Source organism: Poeciliopsis prolifica, unplaced genomic scaffold, assembly GCF_027474105.1.
Source record: "Poeciliopsis prolifica strain line A6 unplaced genomic scaffold, Auburn_PproV2 SCAFFOLD083, whole genome shotgun sequence".
Lineage (NCBI taxonomy): Eukaryota > Metazoa > Chordata > Actinopteri > Cyprinodontiformes > Poeciliidae > Poeciliopsis > Poeciliopsis prolifica.
In genome coordinates, this window is record NW_026562458.1 from 1,398,229 (window position 1) to 1,408,351 (window position 10,123).

The 10,123-nt window shown below is 43.1% G+C and overlaps 1 pseudogene; it reads right to left on the reverse strand.

The window, feature by feature from the left end:
• Positions 1-5,818: 5,818 nt before the first annotated feature.
• Positions 5,819-7,673, reverse strand: LOC129353032 (nuclear factor 7, brain-like; annotated as a pseudogene).
• Positions 7,674-10,123: the final 2,450 nt, after the last annotated feature.

The window sequence follows — 10,123 nt, forward strand, 5'->3', positions numbered from 1 at the left end:
TCCACATCCACCTCCTCCTCCCTCCTGTCTATCTCTTCTTACACTACCATATCCGTTAATCTCAAAATCTAACGTTGCTTTTAGCCATGTTTCCTGAATACAAATCATTTCTGGTTTTTCCTCAAGACTATCAATATATCCTTTAAGTTCCTGTCCGTTAGCAATCAAACTTCTTGCATTCCATTGTAATATTAACATGAATTATTTCCACCAGATGTTCCTGGCTTCCCGTCTACCTCCAATTTTTTCTTTATGTTCTCCCATGATCCTTCTTTAAACCCCAGAAACTTTTCAGCTCCCCTCACTATAATTTTAATCTTCTCCGTTTTATTCTTGTCTTGGTCAGTACAGTTGATGACATATGCCATAAATAATATTAGTTTTTCTACTGATATCACAACCTTTTCCTCTGACTGTATCTCACTTTGCAGTGGAATTTGCCTCGTTTTTTCAATCTCTCTTATTTTCTGTTCTTTCACATTTTTAACTGCCTCTGCATAGCTTATATTTTTAGTCATTTTAATCTGTGTGACTTCTTTTGCTTTCTTCCTGACTTCACATCCTCCATATGTAACTCTATGATTCCCTCCACAGTTACAACATTTTTCTTGTACTTCTTCTTTACATTCTTCTAATTTGTGATCTTCTCCACATTTTGGACATCTCTGCTTTCCTTTGCAAACTGCTGCTATGTGTCCATATCTTTGACATTTAAAGCAACGAAGCGGTGGAGGATATAAGGCCTGACCTGAAAACTGAGATAACCTATTTTGATGTTTAGTGGTAATTCTTTCTCTTCGAATTCCATGAGTATTGACAGACTCCCCACTCTCTCCCCGTTTATTGTTTTGGACAATCTCTTTAAGTTATTCACTTTTGCACCAACTACACTTTTCTTGATTTTCAAGATCTTCATCTAGAGGGATCCCATAAATCACTCCTCTAGTTTTTTTATTTTCTCCAATGATTCTTTTCTCCAACACTTCTTTTACAAATATTCTCCACGTTTAGAGCCTTGTTCTTTTGTTCTTCATTTTTACAAACCACCAACAGATTCCCATCTCTCAACATTTTTACCATTTCAACATCTCCAATTTTCTTTTTTATTTCTCTTGACACCACAATGGGGCTGATGTTATCTTGTCCTTTCTCATTTTTAAGTTTAATATTATTTTAAATTCCTCCCGCACAACTTTCCTCCTAACTATCCTTTCTTCCTCTGAGCTACTTTCTTCCAGTTCTCGTTACTTCCTTGACTTTCACCAATTTCTTTTCTTTCATCTATTTTGTTTCTTCCATGTTCTCTCCCTCTTCCTCTCCCCACTGGCGTCCACCCATCAAAATCCATATCTTCCTCATCTCCTAACTCCATTACCAACCGAACCATTCACATACCAGTTTATGCTCAATCCGCCTTTTACAATTTCAATTTGTAATTTGTTTTCCGCCTTCTTCCTCCAACCGTCTCCTCCGACCTCGACCTCGTTCTCTCTCTTCTTCCCAGCCAAGCTCCCTTTATTTTGGCTCTAATCAGCCTCTGCTGACACCTGTCTGGGTGGCCAATTAGTGCGCCCCGCCTCCCGAGACAACCACCTTCAGTCCAGGGTGTTTGGATTGTCAAAAGGGGAAAATGAAAAAGAAAAGCAACAACCCAAAACAATATACATGCAAAGCAAACAAAAAAAGCAAAAAAAAAAAAAAAAAAGCAATAATAAACCATTAAAAGAAAACAATCATTTTCCCCTGTTCAACACGGACACAACTGATGAGTCTGAAGAGGAGGTCGCTGGTGCTGAAGCTGCTCCTGCTGAATCATTCCAATCCAAACGTGGCAACATCCGTTGGAGCACAGTTCCTCCTGATGTGCGTTGAAGGACAGCTGCTGCAAACATCATCAAAATGACCCCTGGGGTCACGAGGTTTGCTGTGACAACAGTAAGTGACATGAAGACGTCCTTTGATCTTTTTTGCCATTGCCACTAAAAAAAGTCAGAATTGCTATGACAAACCTTGAGGGGAAAAAAGTCTCTGGGATGCATCAACGGGCAGAAATATTTTCTGGGCAACAATGTCTATTCGGACCTTTCAGATGATCTCAAGAGTCCTCAGATTTGACAATCGAGACACCAGAGCAAAATCTGACAAGCTTTCTCCCATCAGGGATGTTTGGGAGAGATGGGTGCAACTCCTTCCACTGATGTTCAACCCAAAGTTCTATTGTGTGAAAAAAAAGACTTGTTTTTGCCCTTTTCTTGATGAATATATATACGGGTCCAAAATGACCCGCTAAGACCACAGATGGCAGCAGAAAGCTAACACCAGAGGAAGGTTAAGCAAGGAAAGAAGAGGAGGCAGGATGACGTCCGAGCAGTGGCGGAGCCAGAGGGGTGGCCGGGGTGGCACTTACCACCCCCAACAGAGCCCTGGCCACCCCTAGTGCCACCCCACTGGAAATGGTCATTTTAAAATATAATACTTATGAGATCGGCAAAGATTTGCCAGGAAAACTGTAATTTCCGACTGTCCCTGAAGGCAGCCCGATGCCCGACGCTGTTCATTGGTTAAACTGACATGTTGGTTCCTGCTTGATCCAAAACACATCAACGGCTTTAGAGTTACACCGTCCAGGAGTTTTGCAGGTATTTCCATTTTACCGCTCAGCAGTAACCGCTGTTACCTTCCTAATGAGAGGCGGCACTTGTCATACATTTCTAAAAAGAAACAAAATGGTTGTGCACCGCTGCATAGTGCCTTGTTTATTATATTAGCCATGCTAGTGCTGATAGATCATGTTTTAGACAGATTCTAACATGTTTTGGTGACATGCTGCCCTCTAATGTTTTATTTCTCCCAGCTCTTGCTTGAAATGTGTGGAAAGAATATGTGAAAAACCATTAAGTTTTATAATGACTGAAATGTAAGTAGGCTATGTCATATGAAACCTAACTAGTTATTCATTAATTTAATTACTCTATTTTTAATTTAGTATTATTTTAGCTAGCTACAGAAAACTAAAAACTAGTTTAAATAATAGTTAAAATAGTGTCTCTGCCAAACAGTCATGGAGTCTAAATACCAGGATCTTATTTTGTGTAGAGACCAAATGAAGAGAAAAGGGAAAATCTCCCAGTTCTTCTTAAAGAGGCAAAAACCAGGACCAGGACCAGGACCAGGACCAGGGCCAAACCAGGACCAGGACCAGAGCAGGACCAGACCAGGACCAGACCAGGATCAGGACCAGGGCTAGACCAGGACCAGACCAGACCAGGGCCAGACCAGGACCAGGGCCAGACCAGGACCAAGACCAGACCAGGACCAGACCAGGACCAGACAGAACCAGACCAGGGTGAGACCAGGACCAGACCAGGGCCAGACCAGGATCAGGACCAGGCCAGGACCAGGACCAGACCAGGACCAGACAGAACCAGACCAGGGCCAGGGCCAGACCAGGACCAGACCAGGACCAGACCAGGGCTAGACCCGGGCCAGACCAGGGCCAGGGCCAGACCAGACCAGGACCAGGGCCAGACCAGGACCAGACCAGGACCAGACCAGGACCAAACCAGGACTAGGGCCAGACCAAGGCCAGACCAGGACCAGACCAGGACCAGACCAGGACCAGACCAGGACCAGGGCCAGGACCAGACCAGGACCAGAGCAGGGCCAGACCAGGACCAGACCAGGACCAGGGCCAGACCAGGACCAAACCAGAACCAGACCAGGACCAGGCCAGACCAGGACCAGACCAGGACCAGACCAGGGCCAGACCAGGACCACCACCAGACCAGGACCAGGACCAGACCATTGCCAGACCAGGACCAGACCAGGGCCAGACCAGGACCAGACCAGGGCCAGACCAGGACCAGACCAGGGCCAGACCAGGACCAGACCAGGGCCAGACCAGGACCAGGACCAGACCAGGGCCAGACCAGGACCAGGGCCAGACCAGGACCAGACCAGGGCCAGACCAGGACCAGACCAGGGCCAGACCAGGACCAGACCAGGGCCAGACCAGGACCAGGACCCAGGGCCACCACCAGACCAGGACCAGGACCAGACCATTGCCAGACCAGGACCAGACCAGGGCCAGACCAGGACCAGACCAGGGCCAGACCAGGACCAGACCAGGGCCAGACCAGGACCAGACCAGGGCCAGACCAGGACCAGGACCAGACCAGGGCCAGACCAGGACCAGGGCCAGACCAGGACCAGGGCCAGACCAGGACCAGACCAGGGCCAGACCAGACCAGACCAGACCAGGACCAGACCAGAACCAGACCAGGACCAGGACCAGGACCAGACCAGGACCAGACCAGGACCAGGACCAGGACCAGACCAGGACCAGACCAGGACCAGGACCAGACAGAACCCTGCAGCAGTGACCAACCTGGAGAATCCAGCCAGGAGACTCCAGGCCCAAACATCACCAGCAGGTTAGAGGCTGTGACAGAGAGTTATTAAGTATTAAAATCCAATAAGCCTAATTCTAAAGGTTAGCATGATGCTTTTTGCATTTTTATTGTGTCTGTTTATGCATTTCACAATGATGCTCCAGAGAGAGATGAGGCTGATACAGATTCAGAGTCAGACTCTGGGGAGGAAGACAGTGAAGCTGATCAAAATCCACCTCAGAACAACTGTGGCTGATGACAGGTTAAGTCATCTTGGCATTCTCAGTGTTGAGTCAAGGAAGGAACAGACCCTCAGCATGGATGACTTTGTAAAACATTTAGCTTTTTCCCACCAAAATCAGAGAATTATGCTCTCTTGAGTGAATCCTGGCTTTGAGTTTGCAGTATGTTGTTCCCATTCAAAGCTGATTTGACCATAGCAGTGTTTCTCAAACCTTTATAAATACCACCAGGGTAATGCTGGTCAGCTCTGGTGGTATTGTCTTGCAGTTTACTATCTGGAGCCAGTTTTATGTATTTATGTTTGAGAATTTGTTTTTGGTCATATTCTGGGCTCTGAGTTTACATTTGCATGTTCACTGTTCCATAGAGCCGTTTAACGTCTTGTTTGGTCATGGCAAATCTTTGTTAAATAAACAATTTAATTTGAATGTGAGAGAAAATATTTGTTTCCTTTCGTTCATCATTTTTATATGGACCCGTCTGATAAAGCCTTGCTCACCCTTTGGCCTCCCCTTGGAAAAAAGTCGAGCTCCGCCACTGGATAAAAGTAGCAGCTAATTAAATCACTTTGATGTCTCAAACACAAAGTGCAACAATAATGCAAAAAATAAAAAAAATGACCAGAAATAATTTTTCATTGGATTCAGAGCAAATCGATCAACATCAGCATCTGAAACTGAATTAATAGAAGAAATCACTGATGCAACAGATAGTAAGAAATTATCTGCAGGGTTTTCATGGATCTACAGAAAGATTTTCACACAATAAAACCTCAGAGAAGAAATGAATGGAAATAACATTTATTACAGTTCTGCAGTCATTTCATACATCATCTCCCTAAAAATGGAAAACAAATTATACAGAGATGAAAAGTACAAAACTTCTTCCTCTGTTTTGTTTCCAAACAAAAACTAAAGTCAGACTAAAGAATCAGAAATGAAAGATTAACGCTGCCCTCCTGCAACAAGATTCAGTTTCTGCTGCTTCACAAACATCATGCAGAGTTTATCATTGTTCTGAAACCTTTATGGTAACAAACTGGATGATAATCTGGATTATGAAGCTCTGATGAACCAAAGTGTTTGGAACTGAACTGAACAGAAAGTCTCTAGACCAGATTAAAATCTGCTGGGATTAACCATGGACAACATGGACTTGAATTATTATCACAGGATTTTCTGGTATTCACTGGATCATAAAAGTGATAATAGAAAGTATAAACACAGCATTGATCAGGGGAATAGTCAAAGCAACACTAATAAACACTTAGCAGGAAGTGAAAAGGTCATTTCAGATTCATTCAGTAGTTCAGTTTTATCACTCAGCAGCTAAAAATAGACGCATTAATTAAACATGTTGACATTAATTTCTGCTGTCATGGAATCAATAGTTGGAAAGTCAGAGATGAAGAGTCTCCCAGATGATCAGATCATCTCCAGTTTCCTCTTTAAAACTCACAGTTTCAATCTGATCAATAAGTTTTGATTTGGATCATCAGAGCTGCTGCTTGATCACTGAGATCTTCATCGGTTCCAACTTAAGGTTTTATTAGTTTCAAAATATGGAAACATCTTGTGAGTGAAGGTGTGTGTGAAGGTGTGTATGTGTGTGTTAGTATCCAGATCAGAGAAGGACAGCTTTCCTCTGTCCCAGTCCAGATTCACTCTGATCCTCTGGAGATTCTTCTGGACTGAGAGACGAGTGGAAGGAGCTGGTGGAGAACCTCCTGAATATTCACCTTTATAGAACAATATAAACAACCATCCAGATTTTATGATTCCTTTCCTCTGAACAGATTCTTCTAACACACCGAGTTCCCAGTATGAACTGTCTCCAACATCAACATCCCAGCTGTGGTTCCCTGAGTTAAAACCATCAGAACTCAGAACAGACCAGTATCTATCAAATCTCTCTGGATTATCAGGAAGCTGCTGTTTCTCTCCTGCAGTCAAACTGGTCAGATCTTCAGACAGATGGAGTTTTGAATCAGCTGAGTTTGGGTCCAGAACCAGAGGAGTGTAGGTCACCATGGTCTCCATGTTGCTCCAGATGTTGAAGGCCAGGTTGCCCAGATGTTTGGCCTGGTCTATCAGAGCTCCTGAGGGCAGCTGTGGATCCTCCAGCAGGGGCAGCGCTGGACTCTTTCCACTGCAGCCTTGTAGTTGTGCAGGAATGAGACGTCTTCAGCTCTCAGCTCCTCCTCTGTGGCTCTGACTGTTTCTGAAAGAGCTGCTATCTCTCTGCTCAGAGCCTCCATCTTCTCCTTCATCATCCCTCTCTTCTGCTCCTCTTCCTCCCTCAGTGCAGCCAGCCTGGCCTCCTCTTCCTCTGCTAGAAACTGATGAAGCTGCTTAAACTGCTCCATAATCTGCCTCTCTGTGTGTCGGGCCTGGACCTTCAGGTGTTCTGCTGTTGATCAAACTCCTCCTGAACTTTCTTCCTGAGCTCCAGCTTCTTCTTTAAAGGCTCCAGAGTTTCCTGAAGCTTCTTCTTGTGTTGCCGAGCAGCTTCATCAATGGGTTTAAATCTGTGGCTAATGTGTAAATCTGAATGACTGCAGACGAGACACACTGGCTGCTGATGGTCCAGACAGAAGAGTTTGAGTTTCTCAGAGTGCAGACTGCAGAGATCCTCTGAAGCTCTCTGCTCTCTCTGCTGTAAGAAAGTCTCACACAGATTCTTCAGAGCCAGATTTAAAGGTAGATATTCTTTAGAAGATCTCCTTTACAAACTGGACACTCTCTTCCTGGTTTCTCTCTCCAGTATTTCTGCAGACACTCCTTACAGAAGCTGTGGCTGCATGACAGAAGAACCGGATCCTTAAATATCTCCAGACAGACCGGACAGCAGAGATCATCGTCTGATCTGGAAGCCATTTTGTCTCAGAGTGAAGCTGAAACCACAGCAGACAGAACGTCAAACCAGGAAGTCAGTTTCTCTACTGTACAAACTTTCTGAACTTACTTTCACTTTGATCTGCTTGTTGTTCCTCCTGCAGCAGTCTGTGTTCCAGTGTCTAGTTGCTCACTTCTCTCTCTGTTCTCCTTTCAGTTTGATTTCAGTCGGAGACGAAGGCAGGTGTCAGAGTTCATCCTCAGGGTGTTTACTCAATCAGTTTTTCTCTCAACTGTTTCCTGCTCAGTTTTTCCAAGACTTCCTGTTGGAATTCCAGTCTGGAGGTAGAGATGTGGCGCCCTCTAGAGGATTTTCTGTACATCTGCAGTTTCAGAAAAACAACAATACTGGTGATGATGGTAGTTTTTGATGTTGAGTGAAATTCTCCTGGCAAAAATATATAATATATTTGAATGAACTAATTAATAAACACATTCACAGTAAAGCTTTTAGTTCTTCATCAATAATAAAAACCTCACTGTACTTCTGGATATTAATGATCAATATCAATTTCCTTGCTGATCAATACTGAATAAAATTGATTCTGTATTCAGATTCAACAGCTGGGATTCAAATCTTGGATTCCTTAAAATAATTCATCAATCTAATGTATTCATGTTAAACTCAGAAGTACATTGAGGCGTCATTATCCAGGATATTTTTATCGTTTTAATAGTTTTCCAAGAACACAGACATACAGTGAACAGTTTGACTCCCTCTAACTAAAGTTACAGAGCCACTAATGTGACGAGAAGCAGTTGATACAAACAAAAAGAAAAGGTCATTACTTTAACTATACAGTTGGTGTCGGGCTCCGATGAATGATCCATTTCTTCCAGCATCTGTTGTATTTATAAGTGGCAAGTCTTAATGAAAAGGTCAGTCTCTCCATTCTGTGAATTTCCTCAATTATGTCCTTCCAGTCCGAACATGATGGTGGTTCCACATCAAGCCACCTGCGAGTTACAGCTTTCTTTGCAGCTGCTAATAGCATCAACAGGTGATTTCTATCAGACGTCTTCAGTTCCTGGGTAAATTACCAGGAAAACCACAGGAAACCCACAGCGTCAATTTAAGCCCATTTTAATATGGATTTCTTTCATGACTTCTGACCAGTAGGGGGCGATCTTAATACATTCCCAGGAACATGAAAATGTCCTGCAGACACATTCCCACAGTTCCTCCAGCATTTTGCCTTTTCAGTGTCGTTACAATGTTTGCTTTTAATATCAGGTGCAACAAAAACTCATCATGAATTTCCAGGAAAATTCCTTCCAGGCTGGAACTTGAGGTGTGAATCACAGAATTGCATATATTTAACCAAACATCATCAGTTATCCATATTTTGGCTTCTTTTTCCCATTTAACCTGAAGATATGTTGTTACATTTCCTCTCTGCTTGTAGACATGAGTTGCAGGAGCCAGATACATTACTACTCTGGACTTAAGTAAAGGATACTGGCAGGTGGCACTGGCACCAGAAGCCCGCAAGCTGACTGCATTCAGAACACCCATTTGGTATGTATCATTTTAAAGTGATGCCATTTGGCCTGCAGGGATCGCCTGCCACCTTTCAAAGACTTATGGATCATGTTTTGAGGGATGTGTCTAGTTTTTCAGCAGCTTACTTGGATGATGTGGTTGTGTTCAGTCAAACCTGGAAAGACCACATGTCCCATTTAAAACAAGTGTTAGCATGCATTAGAGCAGCAAATTGAGCTACTGTGAGCTTATGGAGAGTGGGGAGGAAATGTAATGAAGGTCTTCATTATGTGTGTGAAAACATTTTAAATGATTGAATTGTTTACTTAGATTGGCTTATCTCAGTTCTTTCCTTATAAGGGTTCTGGAGAGACCAAATATAGAGGGGGAGCAAAGCACTGTGACTTTTAGAATTTATTAATTGGATTGATATTTATAAGAGTATTTTTAGAAATGAAATGATTGCTATGAAATGAAGTGTTTAATATTATGTGAAGATGTATTGTCTTGTTTGTGTATATGTATTTTGTTTTATCCTGCTTTTTGGGGGCTGTGAATTGGTGCAGCCAGGGACTATAAAAGCTGACAGGTTGCCCACATGTGGGTGTGGCTGCTGTGGGAATGCATTTTCCCCTTTGTATGCAGGATTGTTTGTTTCAATGTTGGTGATTAAACACCTGGTTGGTCTGCACTGCATCTCTCTGCCTCAAGACTCCTATTTTAAAGCCTGCCGCTAAGGGTCATTCTAACACTTCACTATGTTTATAGAAAAATGTCCCATTTTCATAAGCCAAAAACAAATCCTTTTAACAAACCATGCACCTGCTGCACTGTTTCAGAAAGTTATAAATTACGTCATGTTAAAGGACAATCAAATATTTAGAAACATCACATACTTTTAAATAAATCTTGTCACATTTGGACCAATTACTGAATCTGCTGCATTTTTAACAGAATTATAGACATTAACTGACATATCATGAACACATGTTTAAATTGAACAAAATTGTTAAACATTTTAATTGATATTTGCCATCTGCAACTGACTGTGGCCACTGACATCTGGTCCTTGTTAGTGAGAAGGCTGACATTGCATGCTGTTCACCAGTGCA